This window comes from Aulostomus chinensis, chromosome 1 (genome assembly GCF_037954235.1).
Source record: "Aulostomus chinensis isolate RoL2024-O1b breed Wild chromosome 1, RoL_Achi_v1.0, whole genome shotgun sequence".
Classification (NCBI taxonomy): Eukaryota; Metazoa; Chordata; class Actinopteri; order Syngnathiformes; family Aulostomidae; genus Aulostomus; species Aulostomus chinensis.
This window is the reverse complement of record NC_141320.1, coordinates 61,038,775-61,065,540: the sequence shown is the minus strand read 5'-3', so window position 1 is coordinate 61,065,540 and position 26,766 is coordinate 61,038,775. Positions and strand designations below refer to the sequence as shown.

The 26,766-nt window shown below is 43.6% G+C and overlaps 2 long non-coding RNA genes across 4 annotated transcripts in view; one reads left to right on the top strand and one right to left on the bottom strand.

Annotated features, from left to right (window-relative positions):
* LOC147272618 (uncharacterized) overlaps positions 1 to 26,766 on the top strand; it is a 217,339-nt gene that overhangs the window by 112,530 nt on the left and 78,043 nt on the right. The gene's annotated exons all lie outside the window — the stretch shown is intronic.
* Positions 18,130 to 21,940, bottom strand: LOC147272620 (uncharacterized). Of its 2 annotated transcripts, none has more exons than XR_015115906.1 (3): positions 21,646 to 21,940; positions 20,101 to 20,206; positions 18,130 to 18,183 (listed from the first exon to the last, which is right to left on the bottom strand). It is a non-coding gene; the product is annotated as an uncharacterized LOC147272620 (long non-coding RNA). The 2 variants fall into 2 exon arrangements; XR_015115909.1 differs by lacking the exon at positions 18,130 to 18,183 and adding an exon at positions 19,002 to 19,100.

The following is a 26,766-nucleotide window of genomic DNA, read 5'->3' as shown; positions in this document are numbered from 1 at the left end:
GAGGGATTGTTTTCAGCGCTTAATTGACAAGATCCTGGTGGTATTCCACATGCACAGTCAGTGGCAATATATGTTTGTGTGTGTGTGTGTGTGTGTGTGTGTCATGCACAGTCCTACTTTGCTTTAAAATAACAAACAAACAAACTGAGGCTTTGCAGTGATTGGCTGTTAAAGTGTGATATTTATGTCCGATCATCTCCTCAGAAACAAACGGGAAAAAGTGTGTTCGCTTTCCGCAGCTTTAATAGCAGGACTTTGTATAGTTTTGTTTTTTTAATTGATGCTAATGTCATAAAACTCATTCAGCAAATAGCTACTGTACATTGTAACAGAAAAAAACAAAAGCCCAAATTACAATTAAGAGCCTTTCATGCATTGAATGGAGAGAAGGGAGGAGCGGGGGAGAGAGAGAGAGAGAGAGAGCGAGAGAGAGAAGGGGGAAAAGGCCGTGAACAAAATGGGCTCACCGTCTGCTTGTCTGTCTTTCAGTTTGTGGCGGAGTGACAAAGAGCCTGAGGGGAAAGTGATTCTGAGGCTCTGACTTTGCCAACAGGCAACTAATCCCCACACAAAGCTCAGCTGACCTGAGGCTGCCTGTCTGCAGTATTCACAAGTCAGACACCCAAATCCATATGCACATTTGTGTGTGTGTGTGTGTGTGTGTGTGTCAGACAAATACACGCCCACACAAACTTCCAGGTTTCCAGTAAGCACACTGATACTCGAGCCTTTTCTTTTGTTGAAAAACATATCAATTATTAACTTCGGTGGCTGACTGAGGAACCCTGGCTGTGACGCAGCTGGGCCGTACACTTACACACATACAGTCGATGCAACCTTTAGGCTCCCGGTGCCTTTTCCAGCTGTTGTTTAGCGCGAAAAAAAAATACCATAACCGCTCATTTAAGGTGAGAAGCAAGCAATCCTCAATTCGTGTAATAGTTGGCAACGAATTGTGACCAAATCTCTTATTTTGAAATCAAAGCATGTCTCACTGAACGTCATTGTTACAGCACCTTTCATACCAAACTTGCAGCTCAGAGTATTTTACAAAAAATAGAGAGGAACATTACAAACCTGTCTAAGGAGATGGTTGAGAAGAGAACAAAACCAGAATGCACGTCATAATGTGGGAAATGAAAATTACAACAGAAAACATCCAAAAAAAAAAAAACAAGTAAAATACAAAAGAAAGAACATCGAATTGGAGAGCAAGTTTTGTACATGTGACATTCAATGTAAATTCACACGCAACTTTGAAATACGAGAATCGTTCAATCGGGACAAAAAAAAATGAAATCTGTATTCTAGTGTTTCAAAAGGCTTGGCATTGCCCGTCCCTTCTGTTTCTGAAAAGAAAAGACATTTGAAGATGGAGAGGCTCTCTGCAGGCAAGCACCAAGGACCTGTGGTGCGGAAATGATGAGGAGACCTTTGTGAGTTTTTGGCCAGAAAATTCACCGCAAACTTTCTCTCCGACCCCACATCCGGTTAGTGCAGACAAATGGTCTTCCTGAAGTACAAGAGAGGAAGCTTGAACCAAGGCAACGCAGCTACTTAAGCAGGGGGGGGGATGCGCTACCAGGCAGATGCATCTGAGTGGCTTGACAGCTGTAGCTCCTCCTGTATGGAGCTGTGTCATATCATCCAGAGCAGCTAAAGTTTGAAGACATACATTTTAGCAGAAGTGCTTTGGAATCGGAATGGATGATGAAAAAATTTAGAAAACAAATGGACAAATATCACTAAAAATGTCAAACTACCACTGCTCCTTTGCATATATCGTCGCACATTTTCTATTTCAAGAATTCGGTCTTTCCAGCTTCCCCAAACTGTATCCCCACACACACTCTTCCCATTAAATCCACAAATGCCCCTCCATAACAACACTTGCGGTAAAAAGATGTTCCGATCTTTCTCATCCCATCAAAGATCAAATAAAGCAGCCCAACATAAATCAGGACGATCGTATATCAGTCCAATTAAAGGGGACGTTTGATGCATCGCTGATGGCTGACACTCATGGACGACTGAGCGTCTTCAAATAGTCAGAAGCTGCCCCAGCTCATGTCAAGCTCAAGTTTTATTCTTTTCCGTGACACCGATTCAGTTCCCAGCAACTGGAAGATGTGATTATTAAAAAAAAAAAAACAAGAAAATGTGTTGTTTTTTTTTAAACAGCATGAGGCTTCTGACAATGATGACAGTCGTATCTCTCGCTCGCCTTTCGCCCAGTTCCTCCACGCTACTCTCTGCTCCCCATTATATTGGGCAAATTAGGCTGCTGATGACTTAAAGTGGTCTGTATGAGCTAACGGTGCTGTTACTATTCACCTCACACGCTAAGAGATTAAAATATCAATCAGATCCGCAGAGAAGATACAGATTGTTTCATTTTCGCCCGGGATAAGCGTGCCCACATCATTGTCACACAGGGACACTGCTGGACATGCTTCAATGTGTCCCTTACTTTGGGGCGGATGTTACGCAGCACGTCAACCAGAGGGCAGAGCAACTACTATCCAGTTTGTCGTCGCCGCTGTCCAACATCACACTGACGTCTTTTCGCCACTCCTGCATAAGTTGTTGCGTTTTTTTTTTTTAGCTTGAAGTTAACGGAGACCGACGACAAGACAGTAAACCTTGTCAAAAACATGTTGAAAAAAATCTCTCAAACGTTGTCCGGTCGTGCGCTCAGCATTCCACAAACGGTTCGATTTGAGCTTGAGAGACCAAGCAGCGAGTCAGAGAGAGTTCATTTCTTGAGTGAAGTATGACTTTAAGAGAGTTTCACACACTGCAAAAACAATAAATCTTGTTCAGTCTACTCCTTTCCAGTGAATAAAACTTGTTCTACTTTTTACATGTGACTTGTTAAAAGATTGCATGAGAAAAAAAAAAAAATTATACTTTGGGCTTTTTGCAGTGCAGAGAGCTTCAAACAAACCCAGAGTTCCCTGTGCCTAGCAACCAGACAGATGACAGTGTGGACAGTCTGCAAGGATATTTTTCATGGCCTTGAGGCAGGAAGTGAACTGACTTCAATTTTGGACTCACCAAACAAAAGCCTCTCCGCAAATGTCTCCAAAGCCTGGGGTTGACATGGTCTTCCGGACCAGTAGGCACCAATTTTAAAGGTGTCATTCATACTAGTGAGGGTCTATAGGGTCAAACCATTCTCACTCTTAAACCCACAACCCGTGCACCTACAAGGATGACAGATGGCCTTGTCGTCTATGCAGCCTTTGCAAAAGCGCGCAACAGACTCTCTCCATCTTAAGCACACAGGTAGATGAAAAATATATGCAAGCATGCACAAGGTAAAGAACACACACGAGACAGATATATATTCACCAGCAAAGGAATCCCCCTTGAGAGGTGCCGCACACACAGTGTTTACTGCCCTCTTCAATTATTGATTAGTTGTTTTCCTTCTGTTATGAGACCCCAGATGAACAGGGAGAAGGACTCGCTCATAAAAACTGCAGCAGGACTCCCTCTCTCAAACCAGACTCTCACTTTATTGACCTCGGCCTCCCTCCTAAACAGGACACCAGCTCGTTCAATCCCCCTCCGTTTTTTTTTTTTCCACCGTTACGTCTTATTTGTCTCATTTATTCTCATATTCTCTCTCCAGCCGCTCCAAAAGACGGCTTCATAAACTGGAGTGCAGACTGCGGTCGGCAAAAAAGAAAGCACGCATAAGCTATTGGTTAACACTAAATTGTGAGGACTCATTTGCAGTTGGAGGTCGGCGCTCTGGTTTCAGAGTGATGCAAATTCTTGGCAGCACCATAAGGAGCAAGAACCTTTCACTGTTCGAAGTGAGGCTGAGTAATATGCAACTGAAGGAATTCTGTGTTTAATAAGCCATTAAAGCAGATATAATCTAACAGAGACTTATTTAAAGTTCACAGTAAACCAAGTTAATGGAATTCATGAGTCAAAGATCTCAAATTTCAGGCATTACTCCACCTGTAATTCTTGCCATTATTCATTTATTCATGGAAATATTCACCTTTAACACATTGTCCTGGGAAGTTCCCGTGCTCATGTCATCTGCGATGCAAATCTCACAAAGTCACGTGGACAAATCGTGAGATTTGGCGTGATTCAAGGTGGTCGCACCAGTGGAACTCCTTGGAAATAAGGGTGGAAGTCAGTCTGGTCGAAAATGACAATTTATTCAAAACAATATCTTGAACAAATCACTTCTTGCCCATGGCTCTACTGTACTGTGTGTGCTAGCTGGCTGATGGCTTGCCAGCGTCGAACCCTGATTGTGGTATTCATAGTTGAACCCACATAATCGAGAGCCAGCAGCAAGACATCGGGACTACGAAAGTGTTTTTTTCCAGGTAACAAAACCAGGTTATTTTGGCGACGTGTCGGGACGTTCGTCGCCGTTGTTGCGGTGAAAAAAACGGGTGCTTTTACAAGGATGCTGGGACATTTTTCCCTGAAAGAAAAGTCCAGGATTTTCTTTGAAATTGGCACCGCAGGGATAGAAGGCAGCACACTGATGGCTTGTGCTGCACAACATTTGGGGCAAAAGTTTTCGCGCGAGATCCGAAGGTATACAGGAATACGAAGAGAACATTTAGAACGCGCGAATTAAAGAATCTAAGTCACCTTTCGCACGCAGTTTAAAAGCATGTATATTCACTCTAAATCCCAAGGAACACTTAAGACCTGGCAATCAAATTCACATCCCCTGGCTGAGTATCTTGGCTTTCCAGCCACACAAGGATCTCAATTATGGTGCACTGGCTGTGGCGCTGCCGCTCCTGACGACAGAAGATAAAGTGCAGTAATTGAAATGCCATCCTGTTACAGAAGCAGGGGGCTCCCGTGTCGACAAGAAAACAAAACAAAGTCGGTATTAAAGAAGCAAAACAATGGGGGGAAATAGAAAATTGTCAAACAGCAGTCTGCCCTGGCGGAGGGGGCGGAGGCAAAGTCAAATGGCATGCAAAAGCGACGTTAAGAGATGGGGCTGCTTTCGTAGCTGTGTGAGTAAGAGAGCAAGAAAGGGAGTGTGTGTGTCTGTGCCATTGCCTTTTGTCAAAGGCGGCGCAAAGAAAGGTGACATCTGGTATCTAAAAGGCTCCACACGCAATCCCAGCTTGTCCACCTGTTCCGACTCCTGCTTTGATTTCAGCTTGAGAGCCTCTTGCTGAACAAGCGAAGGATCCACAAGCTTGGCTGGGAGGCACACAGAAATAAAGTGAAATTGCCCTACTTCTTTCTGGCGAAACGTAAGAAAAAAAAAAAATATATATATATAAATATTTTTTTTTTTTTTTACAAGCTGTGTTTAAAGCTTTAGATTAAAAAAGTCTTGTGACCGTTATGCTAGCAAGCCTCAAGTCTTTTCACTGCATCTAAGAAGAGGTGGCTCAGGAAGGGCAAACAGGAACCTCACGTCTCCCAGAGGAGTTCAGCAAACTCTGAAACAGACGATACAAAAAAAGAGCGAGAGGAGTCGGAGACAGAATCAGCATCAGAGAGAAAGGGAAAGTAGGGGAGACAGAGCACTGCAGGGCATACCCAACTTAGATATGGCCATCATAAATGATTAAAGGCCGATTTCCCATTCTGACAAGCCTACCAATCTTTGCACAGTGTAATGGAGGCCAAAGTGGAACGAGCACGGAGCTTCGCATTTGCATCAAGCAATCACCAGAAAAGATGTGTTTGAAGAGTACTGGAGGGTCACAGAGAGATTTCTTTACAATTATGGTCTGTTTAAAAGCCGGCTATTGCCTGTTTACCTAGTCTCCTGGAGGTCACGCCACTAAAACTCCTCCAATCGGTCCGTGCACGATCTCCAGGGAGATTCCATCTTTATATTTTCTTGTGTGATCCGCCGGGAGAAAGAGGGGGGGGGGGGGGGGGGGTGGCGGGGTCGTGACCTCGGAGGCAGAGGTGGAGATTGCGAACCCGCAAGGAGGAAGAATAAATGAATGATGGGAAAAAGGGGAAGTCATACATAAAGATAGCTCTGTGGATTTCAGCTATTTAAACAAATTCCTCTATATGGAAACAGTGGAAGTGTCCCGGAGTCTCACCTGGAAGAGTGTTTTGCTGGATCTCTGCGAGTCGGTCATGGATGGCGGATTATGTGAGCAACGGTATTCATAGCTGGCGGCTTCTCTATACAAATGAAGTGTCAAATGAGACCGTCTTTCAATGATCAATTACATCACCTTCTGCCTGAGAGCTTCTGTCAAAGCAGCAGATGCAGCTTTGATGCATTTCGCTAAGCATAGCTTTATGCAATCTTTTTTTTCTTTTTTTTTTACCGTAGCATTATTTCCAAATAATAGTGAGTGTGATATGAAAACATTCTCTCCTGCCTGCCTGCCTGTTAGACGCCGCCGTGTTCACGCCACGTTGCAAACGGCCTCGAGCAAACGCCTCGTGGTCCTCATTCGGCATTTTTATGGCTGTACGTCCACGATGATATTTGCTTGCATGTTTATGCAACTTTAGCAATTTAAAAAAAAATGAATATTTGCGCCTTTTTTCTTTTTCTTTTTTTTTTTTTTTCCTAAACGGATGATCTACTAGATCCATCACTGAAAAAGCTTCCCGTGTCAACCTGAGTGATGGGACGGGATTTGATTCAATCTGTATCCACAGGGTTCAAGATCAGGCTGCACATTTAACCATGCATTAAGGTGAATGGAAGCACACACACACACACACACACACACAAACACACACACACACACAAACACACAAACAGCTAAAAGGCCTGTCAGCACTGTCCTTTACTCCTCGGCCCTGCAAATGTCATCTTTAATGGCTCTGATAGCACACAGTTAGGTTTACATTATGGAACTAATAATAAGGGGGGGGGGGAGATATGATATCGCCTCTGATGCTCCTGTGCAAAGACATAAAGTAAATAATTTGTAGGTAGATTCAGGAGTGGCGATTCCACTTGGGTGCTATTTAGTGAAATGTGTTCGGAGGTGAGTGCAGTGTATGTTGTTGAGGATTACTGTGTAAAAGCAAGTGCATTAGCTCATCTGGTGCACCTATTCAAATGGCCCCCGTGTGTGTGTGTGTGTGTGTGTGTGTGTGTGTGTCCTCATCATGCTGAAACGAGTCTGATTTGTCATAATAGAATGAAAGAAGCGGGCAGCCGAGGCCACGTCTCGTGAATGGCTGGTCCGTGACATCACCTGCAACTTCTTTTATCTCCTTTCTTTCCCTCTTTATTATCTTTTCACTTTCTCTCCTCTCCTGCTCCTCTTCTCCTTCTCTCCTCCTGTCCCGTTTCCTCTCCTTCCTTCCCTCACGGGGAACAATATATATATTTATATATATATATATATTTATATATATCAGAGCCCAGCAGAGCCTTGCTCCGCTCGTTGCCACGGCAACCAACCTCATCACATCATCTCCTACCCCTCCATTCCTGTTTTTTTTTGTCCCTTCTTCTCTCGCCCCTCTCTTTCTCTCTTCCTCCTCTTCTTTCTCCCTCTCTCTCATTACTCTTTCTTTACCTCACGACTCTTCAGAAGAGGTTCTTTAAATTTTAAAAGGGCTGGGAAGGAATCAGTGGTAAAACTTTGACCCCCCCGGAGGTTTTTTTTTTTTTTTTTCCTTCTTCTGTCAGACACGTCAGTTTCTTCAAGCTAAATACGGCCTCATATCAAATTCTATCATATTGACAAAAAAAAACAAGAAGACCACCACCATCAGCCCCCCTAGTGGCAGCATCCACAAACTGCAGTTGTTTTAATTCTGTAAGTAATAATGTAACGTCATTCCTTGGAGTTCTCAACATGTGCACCCATGACCAGCACAGTAATTGTTGCTAATTGCTCATAATACACCAGGACATGGCTCGCAGCAGAGTGCTTTCATTATAATCAACTCTACTCTATTTTTACACAGCTCATCTACTATTTTTTTCCCTATACGTGTTTCTACACTCACCCGCAGGTTATAAACTTTGCAGATATAAAAAAAAAAAAAAAACCCAAACCACATTTCCACATGTACAATCTATTTGAATTGATTCAAATAAATTAATCACAGCACCAGAGGCAATGCAAAGCAGCCCTTGCAACATTACCAAGCCAAATAACTCTGTTAAATGAGTGTGCAGCCATGATCCTGAAGATGCTCAGGTAAACAGCAGGAGCACCTTGCTTCAGAACTCCACGGAGCTCAACCACAGAGTGTGGGGGGGGGGGGGGAACAACAGCAACAGTAAAAACCAGTGCGCTAAGTCACCGCCCACCCTTGTTGATTCCTACTCTCAATAGAGGAGTTCGCTCATGAGCCAAAATGTCGTAATAAATGTCATCAACGTCCGAGGTGAACTCACCAGATCCGTTCATTCACACACAAATCGGCGAGTAGAATGACACAAGGCAGGACACCCTGATATCCTCCCTGAACGCTTGAAAGTAGGAGCCCAGACACTGAAGCTCGTTTCTTACAACGTTCTTAGACCCCTTCCAGCACTATACAGGCCCGACAGCGATGAGTGAGTTATAATCCATGTTCTGGATTGAGGGATTTCCACTCCTGGAAAAGCCCGGAATTTGTTGGCCATCAGTTTTGTTTTCCAAAAAAAAAAAAAAAGGTTTGAATCGCAATTGTATGGAGAATACAACCTCCAATCCTAGTTTCCCAACGTCCCGCCATCACTCGAGAGGAACCAGAGGGCCGAAACATGATTAGAAATGTAAAATAGATGAAAACTGCGTGTCTCCTGAAAATGCAGTCTGCAATGCCTTATGGGCTTGGTAGTTCTTTAACCCTTGAGGTACACAATCCTGTACCTTTTGCTTTATTCTCCGTTTTCCTGTAATCTTTTCATGCCAAGTTAAATACTTTAAAGGCCACGATTCATCTGCTCGCTTGTCATCTCAGAGTAAAACTTTATTTTTTATAGCTGCTCTGATGGTGGATGTTCCCCGCAGAGCTCGTAAAACCGAAAGAATAAGCTCAACGAAGCTAAAATGGTAAGAAGTGGAAACGAGTGCCCAGCCCAAAACGTCCTCAGACAGGAAGTAACCACGGATATCTTTTTAACTGATCTCCTGCTGTTGCCGTATGCACGCACACACACACACACACACACTTCCACTCAGCCTCCATTCACGTTACATTCAGCCATATTTTACAGGGCGACAAGGGCAGAGGAGCATTTTTCCTGCTGTGGGAATTTATGTGGTATCATTATTTAACCTAATTGCACTGAAGACAAGTGGAGGGCGGCATGCTTCCTCAGAGTGGCGAGTAGCAAGGAGGCATCCATCAGCTGTTTAGGCACGTGACACACACACACACACACACACAAAATGTACATTATGCACAGACAGCATTGAAGGTTGCAGTAGGAAAAGGAAGAGGGGTGTGTATGTAGAGTACATGCATAGATTAGATACACACTCACACATATATCAGCCGTATATAGACATGCATGCCAACAGGCCGGATCTCCTCTCTATTTCTCACCCCTCTCTATCTTCCTTACTCACAAACACACTCCTCGCCGTGCACAGCAACAAGACAGTTGTCCTCCATCTGTCAGTGTTATTCATGAGGAAATGGAGATCTGGGCCATGAGTGATGAGTTATCCCGCAAAAAAAAAACCACCCGACCCCAAACCTCAAGGAAAAGTGCCCAACTCATTTATGGGGGGGGGAGGAAATCCCCGAAACAATAGAGTTGTTACTAATTGTTACCTGTAGTTTGAGAAGTTACATGAATGAGGAGTTATTATGGAGTGCCTTCAGCTTTATGGAACGTACGTGGAAGTTTTCAAAGTCGTGCAGTGTCCTAGTGCGCATTCGCATCTTTACATTGGGGACAAAGGTGCGCCTTCGTTTTAGTTCCATACACCCCAATCGCCAACGACGACGTCTCGCTCCCAGCAGGCCTCCAAGCTTGTGAGAGTCGCAGGCAAACAAAGCTCTCATTTCGGGGGTAATTTTCACCCTGCTGGTCCCGGCGCAGCATCGTGAAGAGCAGAGCTGCTCCAACTGAATGGCGGTCTGCAGGCCAACAACCCCACCGCTTCAATGAAGACACCTCCATGGGATTGTCTCAGGAGCATCTGTGCATCACAAAAAGAAAACAGCGTAGCCAGCTACTGTCATTTCGTGAAATCTTGAACGCTTTTGGGCGGTGCAGAGGGAGCTCAACCATTTAAAGCAGTTTTGAGAAAAAACATCGTGCACATGACTGTTCTTTATTTTTTAACTTTGGGTTCACGTTTGTTTGTGCGTTTCGGATTTTTTGGTTTTTAATATCTCGTACAAGTAGGAGATGCAGGTTGCAAAAGTTAAAAGAAAAACGCTCAAAACTAAACTGTCAGTAAGCCTGAATCATTTCCTGTGTGCTGGCAGTTTCATTTCAAGCACACACACACACACACACACACACTGGTCATAAATTGTCTATATTCTATACATGCCCAGCCCAGCATTTACGCTTCGGGCTGTGATGACTCCATTAACTGTGAAGAGTCATAGCAGGTGTCGTTTCCCGGATATCTAAGACAAACACTTTGCTTTTCCACGTGTTTAAACATATAAGTACATGTGGAGCACTGCATTACTGCCAGAACTGCAGTAAACACGAGGAGGCCAGCCAGACAGGATCATAGATAGCCTTCCAGGGTGAAAACACAATCTCCCGCGGTAACGAGGGATTGGATTACCTTGTGATTCTTCCGCGGTCGTCAAATGAGACACCTCTGCTTGTGCGCACCAAGCGCCCTTTCTTTATGGCACGTAAATGAACTCCCGTCATATCACGGCGCCAGTGCCGCGTGTGCAGGAGGACGCACAGAGTCACACAAAAACTGAAGTTGTGTCTCCGAGCGAGAGCGCTGATACGCGTGAGCTCCTTATAAGCCACTATCAGGGTGTCTTTTGATGGCGACAACAAGACGTTTGAGTGGATTGGCAGGAAGAGAAGCCGCCATGTATCTGCCAGTCAAGCGGGATCATGTTTCCTCTTTATTTCCCTCCCCCTGATCCATTGATTCGCTCCCTGTCGGAAAAAAACCAAAATTCCATCTTGTCTTTTTAATGCGTTGGAAGATTTTCTCCATAAAACATCTGACACCGTGTCACCCGGCAGCTCGATCTCTACCCCTCAACCTGGACGCTGCCATTACACAGATGTCACACGCGGTTGTGTGATATCATCATAAAGAAGTAACTGCTACTCGCTCTTCTTTTCTTTCTTTTTTTTCTCAAAGAAAAAGAAAGAAATCCGCTCAACGCTTGTGAGTAAACAGGGAACGGAAGAGGAGAGGTTCGGGGGAGTAAGATAGAAGTGCAATTACTCTCGCTGATGTGCTTTGGCCCATATTATGATGTCGGGGGATGATAAGACGGTCGACACACAAACAGGCAGACAATAGCCTCAGCTATGATGGATGCACCCCCACTCCCAGCAGAAAATAGATGAGTTCTCTTCCTCTCTCCACCAAATGTTATATACATCTTAGATGGTTCCAGGACATGAATCACGTGAGCTCATAACTAGGACTTTATTGGCAGCACAGCCGAGGGGCGCAGTTGATGAAAGCGAGGGGGGCGGGGGGGGCAGTTGGACATTCCCTCTGTGTCCTCTGAGTTCATTCACCGATGTGCGTAACACCCGTTGAACCTCACGTCCAGGTTTGAAGCAAAATCTGATGAGTTTATTTTTCCACGCGTCCCACACCTCAAGAGGCGTCTTTTTTTCTGAACAAGTTTTACTGATAGGGAGGTGAAAAAAGTCAGAGAAACAATGAGAAAAAAATAAAGGTTTAATTTATTTTCTGTTATGCAAAATAATCCTCTTTGCTTTGATCTCTTCCATTTACACCCGGGGGCTATTTTTTATTTATTTTTTTGTCTCCAAGATGTCAGTTTCTTCTCATCCTGTCAAAAGAAAAGGTGGATACATTTTACCACCATTTTAGGGTTCATTTAATTCACAGCGCGAGGGCCTTTAAATTCGGTCCTGTTTGAGATCGTGAATTCACGACGGCAAAAAGTGATCGAACTGGGGGGAGGGAGTCAAGTGGGTGAGTGCAATCACTGAGGTCGCCGCGATAATGGCGTCCGTCATCTTACCTCGGCCTGTGCTGGTCGGTACGTTTCACTCTGTTCCAGCTCTCTTCCGCAGCACTCTGAAAACAACAAGTGTGTGAAATGGCAATTTCCACTTCCAGATGCACATCTGCGATTGCCGTGACCTTCGTCCCAAAAAAAAAGGGGAAAAAAAAACGGATGGGAAAAAAAAAAACCCAACCCCACACAAAGAAGCAGTTTGAGTCGTCGCCCTCCACCCGAGGAAACGCTCATCAAGTCCAAACCAAACAGACGGCTCTCCGACGCCTCTCGGCTTCCGATCGCTGGTGTTGTACGTTTCAAAGACAATTTATTCCCCAAAACAGCCTTCTGTTGCCATCATAATAATAATAATTAAATGCCATAAGTAATAAAATATTGCTCAGGACTGTAAAATACAGGTAAATACGGCAAAATAGGATGAAATACCTGAAAACATCGCGCCATAAATCGTACATAGCATTCAGTTCAACTCTTGCTTTGTTTACTCATGTTCATTCACACCTCAATTGCAGAGGTTTTTGTTTGTGTCACTGATGCTGAAGCTTCCCGTGCCCTCCCCAGCGGCAGGCCTGTGCACGCCCCACACCCCAGGTAACAGGAAGCAGCGCGGGACTGACTCGCTCGCGAACGTGCATGCTGCGTTGCTGAGAGTTCACGAGGGGAACGTGTTGGGAACACAACCAAACTTTTCCAGGCACGTGAATCACAGAGTGTCCCCTCCTGGACTCAATCAAACACTCTCAGCTACACACACAAGTGTTTTGCTGCAGAGTAGCAGCAGATATACACACACACACACACACACACACCCCTGCCAACACCTCACGCAGACACACAAGATTACACAACCTGCAAAGTTGTTGTTTTTTTTTTTGTAGTTGAATCCTGTGGCAACATAAACTCTGTCATTTGTCAAAACCTTTATTCCTCATCTCTTTGTTCCTTCACGGTATTCAAATTTAAATCCCCTATGGACACTTTTGTGTGTCACTCTCAAGATGCACGCACTAACGTGTCACACTTCTGCCTTTCCCATCTCTGTGTCATCAAAAAAAACAAAATCCAGGTTAAACCCTGGATGGATATAAAAAAAAAAAAAAATCAAAGGATGACAGTATTTAAAGATTAAGGACTTTTTGTTTTTTGTTTTTTTTGATGGAATGTCTTGACAAAAAGACTGTACAAAAAAAAAAATCCCCACCCTTATCTGAACCTTAATTGTCATGCATTAAAAAACTGGGACGCAGCACGCCGTGTGGGTTTGATGGGAGACACAATGCATCGTTAATGAATGCTCCGGTTGCGGAGCATGGATTTACACTTTGGTAACGAAGCAGACTTCAAGCAGACCCACTAAATTATCACCCTGTCAGATGGGATGATTCACCGGGCACCTTAATTACTGGGCGGCGTTATAGCCAGACGGTTGACCGTTACTCCGATGATCATTACCTCTTCCTGCTGGAAGAATTCACGTCTGACTGACGTTTGTGCTTTTCAATGGAACCGAGCGTATCCATCAATCCTCACAAGTTCCGTCAGAGTCCCCTCAGAAATTCACCTAAGAACAGAATTAAAAAAACAAAAAAAAACTGAAACGCAAACATTCAAGGGATCATGAAATACGTAAAAATGATAAAATCAACGTTTCTCTTCGCGCCACTGATTTTAGGGGAGAGGTGAACGCAGAAAATGCAGGAAAAATGTCCTGCATAGCCGCAGTTCCAGACTCCCAGCCCGCGAGACCTGTTTATGTTTGTGCTGAGGTTTCGTTATGTAGTCATTAAAATGCTAAATAGCTGACTCAAGTAAACCTTTATCAGTCGCACGATCTAAAACCGGCCAGTCATACTCTATCGTAACACGGAGGCGAGAGAAAGGGAGAGGAAAAAAAAGCCGCTCGTTTGGTTTAATCAGCCTCACACATGCACACACTTGACCTAGCGTCACATTCCACCGCCACTTTTAAAAGCGTCTCATCAGAGCAGATAAACACCGAGCAGCGGCTTCAGATCTCCTGCTTTTGTCAACACAAAAATCTGCTGAATTTGCAAGCAAATAAACAGCATTCATAGGAAAATTACATGACGGCGTGCTGTACCTTAGAGAAACCTGGGAATATCATTGGATTTTTTTTTTTTATCCGCGCTTGTGATCCTGAGAATAGATGGAGGAGAGATGATGTTGGAGCGAGGACATTGGAATGACAGATTAAGATGGAGGCACGTTTAAAGGTGATGGCTCTCCTTGGGTTTAGCCGCTTCCATTTGCTCAGCAGGGGCGAGGAAGTCCATGAGGGTCGAGGTTTAGCACGACACATGACCTCACCAAGACCTCTGGGTGACAGCTTTTCAATGAAGAGCATTAAATTAGGAAAGGATTACTTCATCTAAAAAGTGTATTTTTTTGCCTTTCAAGGAGTCACAAATAGTGTGTGTGTGTGTGTGTGTGTGTGTGTGTGTGTGTGTGTGTGTGTGTGCCCCCACCCCCCCTTCCTGGATTAGCTAGCCGGTTACCTACCAGAAGTGTTAGTTAGTTTGAATTTAAATCAAAGATGACAAGGACACCTCTGGATTCATAAAACGCTGATTGCACTTTGTGAACGGTCATGGCTGTTGTTAGCTTTCAAAGCTAAATTATACGTGGGCGCATTTCTGCTTTCTCGAGTCACAAAGGAGACGTGTAGCAGGGTTTAAAAAAAAAGTATATTTGTGTGCTCAAGCCAGCTATTTGTGAAAGGGATACTACAATTTTTTTGGGTGCGTATCACTTAAAAAAAGGAAAAAGAAAAACATGATTAGCAAAAATCGCTACTTGCATGTGCGAAACACTTCGGCTTCGCGGTAAAGTGTCTATGGATCCCTGAGCTTCCAGTTGGGTAAAGAAGATTTTACCAGATAATGTGCTTCAGGGTTGATAAGTGAACACTTGTGGTCCATTTTGCTGTTGTTAGCGGTCAGTTAGCTGTTAGCTTCTAGCTAGCATATACGTGGCTGGATCTTTGTGCCTCCTGGAGTCACAAAGACGTGATGCAGCAGGGGAAATTTGTGATTTGTTCGCTCGAGCCTACTATTTGGGAAAGGCAAACTTTTCGAGCGAGTTCTGCCGCGAAGCCAGAAGAGGGGGGGGGGAAGCATTGGCAAAAATGGCTGCTTGCACATGCTAAACCATGCGACTGAGGTGAGAGGTCCTGTTAGCATTAGCTTGAACAGTAAAACAATGCTCTGCAGTAACGTTTCCTCCAAAGAAGCCCGCGATTTGTATTTGCTTTGTCCCTCTACTCAATTATTCATGACTTTTCTTTCATTAGTCACGCGTCTGCATGCTGTCGCCTGTCCCGTAGACATTTAAATAAATATCACAAACCTTGGAAGTCTGTTATTCTCACAATCCGGCGGGACATTGGTAAGGCCTTCAAAAAAAAAAAAAAAAACAGAGAAGATTCACACTTTTAAAAAGTTCTTCAGACTTTTTTGTTTTTTGTTTTTTAGGAATGGATCGTCCTTTTATTGAACATTATAAGACACAGACCTACAAAAGCATCCCATGGGCTCCTTGTTTCTTACAAGGAGATGTAACATGTGGGTGTGGGGGTGTTTTTAACCGCGCCAATTCAGAAGTGAATCCTGTATAATCCCGTTAGAGAACTCCCGGGTAACAAGCTATAACAACGCGTTTGATGTCTTACTCAAGCTCCCGTAGCGTCTGAGCAATGCATTAAGTCTGACATTTATTTACTGTACATTACTGTCAATTACATCACCATTGAATAGTGAGGCGTCTCCAGACAGGCTGTTATTATGTACCTTTCCTTATTGCCGGTAAAAGTCTTGGCATCTTTCACTTCATTTTAAATGAGAGTTTAAAGGCTAACACTCCGAGGTAACATAACCTTTTTAAAAAAAAAAAAAAAAAAAATTGATATAATTCCGCCTCAGGGAGGAATGATTTCTGTTAAAATCACCTCGTGAGCAGTAAGAGCCAAGCAGCAATCACCCCAAATACATCAGTCTGGTGTCACACCCACACAATCTCATGTCACAGGGAAGATGAAAACGCCACCAGCAAGTGACGGATACTCGCCCGGATCCTCTTCTTTGCAGCAGCGAAGAGAAGAAACAAGACACCGTGGCACCTGCAGGAATTATTCATGTGACCTTTTGCACTGTAAAAAAAAAAAAAAAATCGACAAAAACAAGTTGGTTTGTTTTCCGTCTGATTTATTCATCAGCATGACGCCATCTCAACTCTCGGTCAACGCCGGGTGCGCGTACAGAGTTCAAACAGTCAGAACTTTAATTAATGACGAGAACAGGAAGTATAGAATTGTTTGCGTGTTGCTGAAAAACATTCCATTGGATCCCTTCAGTTCACAAGCTTGTTTTTTAATCTCACTAATCTGTTACCGGGACAGACGCACTGGTGTCACCGCGGCGATCAAAGTGCCTCGACCAGGTGACTGATACCTGCCCGGCTTTTGTAAATGACGCTATTCTGATGACAAACGATCCCTTGCAGAGAGCCGTAATGCGACTTCATCTTCTCGCCCGTGTCATTACGCGCAGCCTCGTCACAAATCAAGGCCTCTCTCTCTCTCTCTCCTAGACCCCTGATGAGTGGTAAAAAAATAGGTCCTGATGAAATCTCATAACCCGAACGCAAGTAAGCGGCGCCAGTGTGAAGACTAAAACGTGTGCGTCATCAGATGGAAACCATAAGTGGAGGCAGATGTAATACACTGGGGAATTTTCATCTCGTGTGGTTTAATGGTCATTTTGGAGGCTAATTTGGGGGGAAGCATCAATTATTTATTCCCTCATCATTTCTTTGTGTGTGTGTGCGTGTGTGTGTGTGTGTGTGTGTGTGCGCGTGTGTGTGCACCCTCCTCTTCCTCGACACCTGTGATGCATCAACTAATCAACCGCTGCAAATACTCCCTGCTCATCCTCCACTCTTTGCCAGATTGCTCAGCTTATGCAAATAGCTGTCGGCCATTCAGTTACTTTATACGTCCGAGTTAATTCCCCCCCCCCCCGCCCGTCTTTGTGTGCCCGCCACGCTAATCCTGTTCTCCTTTCCCCTTTCCTCACCCACCCAGTCAGCCAAGTCATCTTCACCTGCTCAGCACAGATTCAGTGCGTCCTCATTCAGCTGCTGCAGAACTCCCACACACTCGCACACACAAAAAGTCCAGCTTGAGTTAATTTCACTTGACAAATAAATCAGACGACACAGGTTGAAAGTGCAAATTTGTTGCACAATTAAACCATTTGACGAAATGACATTCTATAATTATTTCTCTCTCCCACTCAGGCGACACAATAAAACGTCTTAATTGTTGGTTATTCGAGTGCATCAGAAGCATAAGCATGTATAAATCAGACTGGATGATATAGAAGGACTGTACGTGACATCCTTCTTGATATAATTATGCTCTGTAAACATTGCTTATTAAAAACACCCCCAGAATTCAATGATTAATCACATTTACCTCATATATTTATTCATACTGTTGATGTATTTGTGCCATCAATCATCCTAACCTTTACTACAGTATAAGGCAAGTGTCAAGCAATGCTTAGAAAAATCAAAAATGGAAATGCAGACATTCCAACTTGTCACAAGTTATCGATTAAACCTCAAGTCCGCAGTCCCGTTGGCATGAAATTGACTTCATTTCCAGAAATACCTGACACGAGCCGGCTATGGTTTAGTCATTTGTCCAATTGTCATTTTCAAAGAGACTAGAGGAGAGGAGAGGGAGAAAAATGCTGTGATCGTCCGACGACTGGATAGGAAAACAGAAAAGACCTCATGGAGAGGGAGGACGCTTTAGCGAGACAGCACAAACAGGGCCGCATTGTCGGACATTGATGTATAAGAGAGAATCATTGTGTTTGCAGGTCTGCGGCCCACCGCGGGAGATGTGGATTGAAAGCATCCAGGAGGGAGAGGGCATGGGACTTAAGGGAAAACATACCGGAAGCTAGGGGGGGGAGTCACACCCCTCTTGTCAGGAGAAGAGAATAGCAACAAAGCCTGAGATCCTGGTGAGAATTCTGTCGAGAGTCTGTCCTGCAAGACAGCGAGAATGAGTTGAGGGCACCGATATGGACATTAGGGACAATTGCTTGTTTGCTATCACACTGAGATTTTGAGCAGCATGGGATGTGATTTTGTGTCCCGCAGTCATGAAAAAGCGGACTTTGGCTCCTTTTTTTGTGGTATTAACATTTCACAGGGAGGCGGCAAATGAAGTATTCAAAATGCTCCTCTGTAATTTAACTCGTGGTGTCAGATGGCGTTTAACCAAATGACAGGATACGGTGCATAATGGACATGCACGTTGTGCGGGATGAAGCTTGAAGGCTAGAGGACTGGAAGGCCTGGCAGAAACCGTGCAATGTGACTCAAAAATTTGACCTCGTATCAAATATTAACAGACGGACATGAAACACAATGTTATCATTCCCCGAGTCTGCTGAGATTCGTTATGGGAAACAACATCTGGTGTCGTCAGGCGCAGCTAAGGACAGCTGTGGGTGTGCCAAACGACAAAGGAAAAAGCTGCAGGTGTCGCTAAATCAGGGGAAAAAAACACTGCCATTTTTTAATTCACATCCTCGCTGAAGCGGGAGAAAGAAACCAGGACCGCTCGTCAAATCTGATGAGCACACCTCCTCCGTGAGTTGCAGATATGAAAAGCGCTTAGGCCACGCCCACGACCCCATAAGTTGCGATGGCAAATCTTCGTGGTTAGGCTAACGACCACAAGAAGAACCACAAGCGGCCAATTTTGCGCTGACATAAAAGTTAAAAGGCAAGCAGTGTTTATCTGCCTGGAGAAGAAAAACTGAGGTGCAGATGTATTCACCGATTCCCTGAAGTCTTACCTGTTTACTTAAACGCCTGGAACGAAAAACTCGACCGCCTAAAAATGTGCAAGCTGTAAAAGAGCCTCGAGAAACGCTGCAGACTCGTCACTTCACCGCCTAAACGAGGGCAAAGATTTATGTTCAAATATGGAAAACAAAACAAATGTTTCTGATCATAAATTGAAGATGCATCAATGCTGTCAGACGTCTGCTCCTGTCTTCTTTTTTTCCTTCCCTCTCTCCTTTTTTTCTCCTCCTTCATCTGCTTTCACCACAATCTCGTACAACTTTGTCTTTCCTTTCCCGGTTCTTCACTACTTTTTTTCAAAATGGTTTTGCGCTGCAGGCGCGTCCAGGGTGCAGCGTCACGTCCACGGTGTTGAGGAGTCGCAGGTTGCAGCTGTTGTTCATCCTAGCAATCGAACCATCCGTCACAGCGCGCGACTTTCAATCCCTGTCGATCAAATGAGTAATCGAGTGGAGACTGAGGGGCGATGACACCTGGCACCAGAAGCCACCCCCTCAATCTGCCAATGAATCTAATAGATGGTGGCAGATGGTAGAGAGGACATGGGGGGGTTGTACACGAAGTTCCGGATAAGGTACGGAACAGTTGGCAACCCTAGGTGCGGATATGAAAAACGCGAAGCCTACCAAAGCACCAACATCCTCCCTGAAGTCTGCGGTTGCGCTATGGACGACAATAGTCAGAGATGGATTCCTACATTGGAACCATGTGCTACAAGAACCTAATTTTCCACTTTTTACTTAACAGGAAAACGATAAACGATGTTCATCTGCCCCGGAGAAGTAAAAAATCCCCTCCAGAAAGACTTTTTTTTTTTTTTTTTCCAAACACATTCTACTTCAAACAGACTGTGACAGACTGAGCAACTTAAGAAGATCCATTGGCATGCACACACTTAGCTCCCAAACAACACAAACAAATAGTTTAAGTATGAATCCCCGAGGCCATGTCCCATCCTCACCAATAACACCTGCAAGTTAGAGACGCTATTACGCTTCACATCACACTCCTGCTCCTGTTCCAAGGCCTCACAGCTCCGACCAAGAAACACATTTCTGCATGGTCACAGTGAGGTTATTTCCTACGCACCTAAAATGAACCCGACTTGAGGATTAATGCTCAAGAGTTCAAAGAGACTGCTCCAGAAATTCATAGTATGTAGACACAGCAGATGAGCCCTCGAGTTAAAGAGAAGCTGGAACAAAACAAAGGCAAAGGCACAGTTCATTAAAAGTCTGATTTTGCTTGAAGAAAGAACAACAGATGTCAAAATGATGACAACAAAGGACTCGTTCCAGTGGAGCAGATCACATTTGTTCAACTGTGATTGCGCGGTTGTGCACAGCGGAGCGGATAGAAACTGACTGTTTGGAAATGTTAAAAGTTCTTTCTCTCGCGTGCTGACTGTTTACAGTTAATGATCTCTCTGCTGAATTTATTTACGATCACATCTAATTTCAGGACTTGCAGTTTGCTTCTGTAAGGGCAATCCAGTCTGGTTAACATGCAAACGCTTTGTTCTTGAGTGGAGATTGACACCACCCGTGTGCAAATTTATTTTCTTTTAAAAGACGACAATGGTGACCTTTTAAAGAATGGAAGAAGCAGCTTTAAATTATCCGTCACCCAAACCGATTTGTGGAATCCCGCTCGGGTGAACAGGAAGCAGAGATTTACTGGTCGTATCGGCTGTTTCAAACATGCATCCCCTGCAGCATTTGCGCCTGTTAGCGAGAGTTACGGTCCCCATTGTAGCCTTTGTTTTCACAGTCCAATACAGTTACATTCATTAGAAAATTTAGCTCCGTTCCCCACTGTCTTGTTGAAAGAGAGTTAGAGTCTGAGAGCCCTTGTAAATTCTAATTATTATGTAAAAAATTCCCCACCAGGATGAAATGTAACCCAAACTTGGGCGAGCTGAGAAGCAACTGATATTTCACTCAGAGTAACACATTTTGTATGCAAAGAAAAATAAATTACCTGAAAGGAGCAGTCGGAGGATGAGAGAGAGAGTAAGAGAGAGTCCCTCTACCTGGCCGAGGATTTCCACATTTATTGCAATTTTTCTCACCAGTATAATCAAAAGGCTACAAGTCAGCCGGCGGATGGAAGGTGACATGAAGCAATATTACAGAGGGATAATGAAAACTCACAGAAAGTGTGGTCTGGTTTGTGAAATTGTGAGGAGAAAAAAAAAAAAAGAAGTAACATTTCATGCAGATATTCTTCCATTTGTGGCAGCAAAGTTTAAATCATAATCTTCATTTTTCAAAGGCTGAATGAGCCTTTGCATTTGCAGCCATTACGCACTAAGTCAGACATTGATGCTAATGCTAATGCAGGAGCTCCACTTTAAACCAACTGGTGAAAACGCCTCGAGAAAACTGCTCCACTCTCCACTCCGTGGGTCATATTTTTCAGTACTAAAGCGTCTCGATTACAAATTTAAGTGGTAAAACAAAAGTAGAAATCCTTCTATTTACCACAACTTAGCACAGGTGTTACCTAATCACCAAGTACCGACACCTGAAGGACATCGATTTTTAAAGAAGACAATGAATGTTTTAGCGTGACGGCTAGCCAAGCTAACATGAGCGCGGAAGCAAAGCTTTGCAGTGCAGTGCTTGAGATCACCTTCCCGCTGAAGCGCTGCCTGTATTTTATCTTCCCTAACCCTAAAACCCACTCACACAGGAACATCATCATCCAAAGTCACGTGTCTTACACTGCGATAAAAAACACTGGCCAAAACCCACCAGTTGTTGCCATGACAATAAGCACTGTTTGCATTCACACGGGAGAGTTGTCACACTTTCCGTGCCCAGCAGCGGTTTGACTGAATTCCCAGTTTGATCTGCACAGGCTTGGAAGGAAGGAGTGAAAACTACCCACGGATGAACTTGCAGAAAAGTTGTGCTCGAAGAGATACCTGTCCTCCTGAAACGCTCCTCCTCATGCTGAATGGCTGCTTTGGCCTCCATATTTGACCCTCACATTCACACCAACAGCTCTCAAGTTACAGTCAAGGACTTTCTCTCCTTTCATTTATTATTTCTGTCCCCACAGATGTCTTTGAATACGTTATTTTTACATTGACCTCAGCGTGCGGCGCGTTCCTTGAGCCACGGGCAAGGCTTTTGTTGACTCCAATGAAAGCAGCGAGCCTCGAGTGCCACCAGAAAAAAAACAAAACAAAACGAAGAAATAGGAAAGAAAAGGCCGACACGAATTAGGAAACGCGGGGTTGAGGTTTTTGTCGCACCTTGAAATTGCTGTTTAAAAAAAAGGCGGCATGAAAAGGAACATGTTTAGACACTGAAACAAAAAGCACAGAGCGCATAAAAATGTTTCAGCTCACGACCGTGGACGGCGACACTTGTGAGTAAAATGATGAACAATTCCCAGACAATTTTCTTCCCCCCTATAGTTTGTTTCCTAGAAAAATGTATGAATGTAAAATAATATGACTGTCATGTAACCATGGACAAAAAAACTGAAAAGACATCTAACCCATGCACACATATACAACAAGATATTAAGTTATTAATCAGAGCTCACTTTTTTTCAAGCAGATCAGTTCAAAACACTTTTTCCCTTTGTACTCGAGCAAGTAATATGTGTACTTTTGCCACCCGTGAGTACTTTGAGGTTTTGCCATCGAAACTGACGCGCAAAAAAAAAATCCCCGCAAGCTGTTTTGTATGATGTCAGAACGCGCGTCGGCGTTTGAACTACTTTGCGTCTGACGGATGAGCCTACGCAAACACGACGTCCCGTCGTCCTCCTCCGACCCGCCGGGATGAGGAATCGCCCCACAAGTCAACGCGTCACGTGGTCTCATCTGTGCTGGCGAGTCCCTCCGCCAACACAGATGTCACATCTTTTATGACCATAGTGACATTTGGCTGTGTGTGTGTGTGTGTGTGTGTGTGTGTGTGTTAAGAGACAAAAGAGTGTGTGTGCATGTGTTTTAGTGACCTGCTCCCATGCAGAATAATCTATGGTGACATTCAGCAATCAGGAAGCATGAATAATATCTGCCTGATGTCTGTTTTTTTTTTGGGGGGGGGGGGGTTTATTCGGTGGTTAGAATTGGGATGAGATATCATGACTGCAAAAGAAAAAAAAAATCCTCTTTTTCCACCATTCGCCTTAAATCACACTCTTCTTCCCCGTGCTGGGATTTATACATTCTCTGGAATACACTGAAGCATTAACAGTAAATTTGATGCGTCATCAGAAATTCCCGCAGCAGTTGAAATCAACATTTCCATAAAAGAGGTTTCACATAAATTACGACATTGGATTTTATTTTATTTTTTTATTTTTTGCACACGCATTTTCAGTGAGAGCCATAAAGCGAGAGTAAAACGTATGAACCGAGGTGGTGAGAGTTTTACAGGCGTACTCTCGGAGAAACTCCCAGATTAGAGAACAACAGCAAACACTGGGAACTGAAATCAAACAGTGACTTAAAGCAAGAAGCCTCCAATCAGTCATGGAGCAGCTGCGTTCAATTCTTCCAGACAAACCGGATTAAAATGTGTTTTTCTTTTGATCTTTGGGGTCACTTGATATTTTGCCGGCACAGGCAGAAACTGTTTGGAATGTGTTTAGGTTTGTAAAACTTTTTAGGGATTACAAGTAAACAGGATCCCCCCCCCCCCCCCCCTCCCCCAAAAAAAGATCATAAAGAAATACTCAATTTTCTCTCTTGTTTGGCATGATAAATTTAATCCAACAAGCCATGGGCATGGCTTTGTTGACACAGAAAGCTTCAAGTGCAACAAAACAACGCAGTACGAGACAACCATGACAACGCTAATTAGGAAAGTCGGGATTGAAAGTTTTGTACCTGAAGCACCTTGAAAAGTGTTAAAAGGAGCTATAAAGGAAGAATTTCCAGCCTGCTGCTCACAATCAGCACACCTCCAGTTCAATGTTCCTTTAGTCCCATCATTCACTTATGAATTTCATACAATTTATTATATGCGCAGTCGAAAAACAACACTCCAACCTTGCATAAAAGCTTGAGAATGTGAATAGCTATTTTATTAGAAACCTTTCAACATGCTTAAAGGTAATAATTTGTTCTTTAATCCAATCATGTCTCCTCCGGTATCTCTGCGGTTCAACGACAGACACATTTAGACTTGGGATTAGCATAATATATTTTGATTAGCATAATGGAACACTATGCTTTTATAAAAAAAAGAAGTGTGACTTTTCCGGCAAAATTGAGTCGTCTACACACAAGTTTACATCATGGCTGGGTAACAGAGGGGATTTAAGGCGTATGGTGTCGAACAGATACAGAAAAAATAAATTGAACACAAATTTAAAGCTACGTATTCCAATATTTACTGTTATTTCTTAATCTGTAAAGGTTTGAAACTGCCTTGTTTTTCTTGGAAATGAGAACTCGCAAGCGATAGCGCGCACGGAGCTCCATTTAAATCGAGCTACCGTTGGCGTCGGCGTCTAGAAAAACCCCCATGCACAGACCTCGTTAAGATCTCTAGCTGATCTCAACATGAGCTCGCTTCCGTCTCCAATACGTCATTTACAAAAATTAAATAAGAATCCCCCTCTCGCAAACATCGCAGGAACCTTGGTATCTGTGTTTTTTCAGCCCTGCATATCCAATACATCATTTGCTCGCACGAGCCCCCCGTGTCCTACTTCATGAGGGGAAGTGAGAGCAGATTGCTCTTGAGGGCATATGTGCCAATATTGACTGCTTCACGAGCTCACCCACACTCTCTAATCCGTTAATCACTGTGACGCTGTCAATGCATTGGTATTAATTTAATTAATTGATAGATGCAGGTATACTTACACTGACAGCTGGCACCGCAGGAAAACAGAAATACACACGCGGTGGTGGCACGCTTATCATGCATGATGTGGTTCAGATATGTGTTTTTCTTTATGAAAGCACCAGTATTTGATTTTGTTTCCCCTCAAATGAAGCGAGACAGCTGTGGCCTACTTCACAGGCCAGAGGATAACGTTTACTAGAGGCTATGTGAATCACTACTAGCTAACGGTTAGCACAGGCAGAAGGTGGGATCCAGACGTGAATGTTATATTCAAAACAATAAATGATGAGAGAATCACTTTCCTGATACTTTCTGTCAGGAAAAGTATATGTTCTAGTAGAGTTTTAGCATTAGCATTAGCATGTAGGCACTGGAAACATGTCTGCACACACAGCTGCTGAAAGGTGTTTACATGGAGCTCAGCTACTAGCTAACGGTTAGCACAGGCAGAAGGTGGGATCCAGACATGAATGTTACATTCAAAACAATAAATGATGAGAGAATCACTTTCTTGATTCTTTCTGTCAGGAAAAGTATATGTTCAAGTAGAGTTTTAGCATTAGCATGTAGGCACTGGAAACGTGTCTCCACACGAACAGAGATGTGAAAATGAGCTCAGCTCTTTCTACTTTGTGCGTCTGTATCATGGCTAAAACCCTAAATGAGTGCCATGATGAAAGAATCCACAATGACAAAAAAAAAAAAAAACCTGTTGAAACCAGACGACATTTTATCCGCGACCCCAGACAAATGGTTATACCATCATGGCAGCATGCTGTCGCTGTAATATTTCAAAATTAATACAACCGGACTGTAAGATTCACTGTGTGACACCTTTGTGCCTTTCCACTTATTTGCCACGTCATTAATTTTCACTTAAAATCTCAAACTGAATACAGAGGACTTGCAGTGAGGAAGAATTTGTGATCCTTGAAATCAGGAAAATCAAAAAGGCGGAAATGGTGACGCTGTGATAGAAGCAGGTTAAAGATGAGAGTCGTTTTTAGCTGCAGGTACGGAGGAGAGAGAGTACATGGTATACACTTGCAGCACCAGAAGAACCAATCCTAATCCCATGGGATTGCATATATATTTTACATAAAGTGGAGGGTTTTTGTGTGTGTGTATAAATTTGGTTGGCAAGAGGAGGAGACGGATAAAGAATAGCGTTGCGTCATTGACTATGAGCGTGTCTGCACCGGGTTCCAAGACTTATCAGGTTTACATTGTGAAACCGACTTTTAGATGTGAGCAAAATAACTTGCAAATGCTTGTAAATGAGGCCACCTCATCCCTTTCAATAACCTGACTGTCACACATCAATATGAATGCATTTTCTGAGAACTGAACGGTGTTTTGCCGGTTTCCATTTAAATTTTTTTTTTTTTTTTTTGTTGATGTCGTTTCTCTGCACCATAATCTGGGTGTCCTTGTAAAAGAAGAGTTTATATTGAATGGTTCATGTTCTTTAATAACACTCGCATTGACCTTTCCACATCGTAAGAGCAGACTGTTGAATTCACCGTATAAATTAGGAAGGTCTTTTTCTTGTAATTTAAGAAAACAAAAACAACTTCTTATCAGAGATCCTGCGGAGGATTACGGCTGCAACAGGAGCATAATCCAGAAAACCTCGGAATTAGTGCAGCAGTAACGTATGTGCATCACAGATTAAGACGCATTCACCTTCTATGATTCATACAGAACACATGCTTCTATCAGCAGAGACAGCCGTGCGGTACTAAATAAGGCAATGTCAAGGTAGCTCTTACCCCAGGGGCATTGGAATCACCATTAACTGCAGCGCGAGCATGCAGAGTCCAGGCCCACCCACTCTGTCTCAGCCATATGTACATCACAGGTGGCACCCAGCACTGAAAAGGCCTTTTAATAAATATACAAGGGAGGGCCGTGCATCAAGTTGACAGGACAT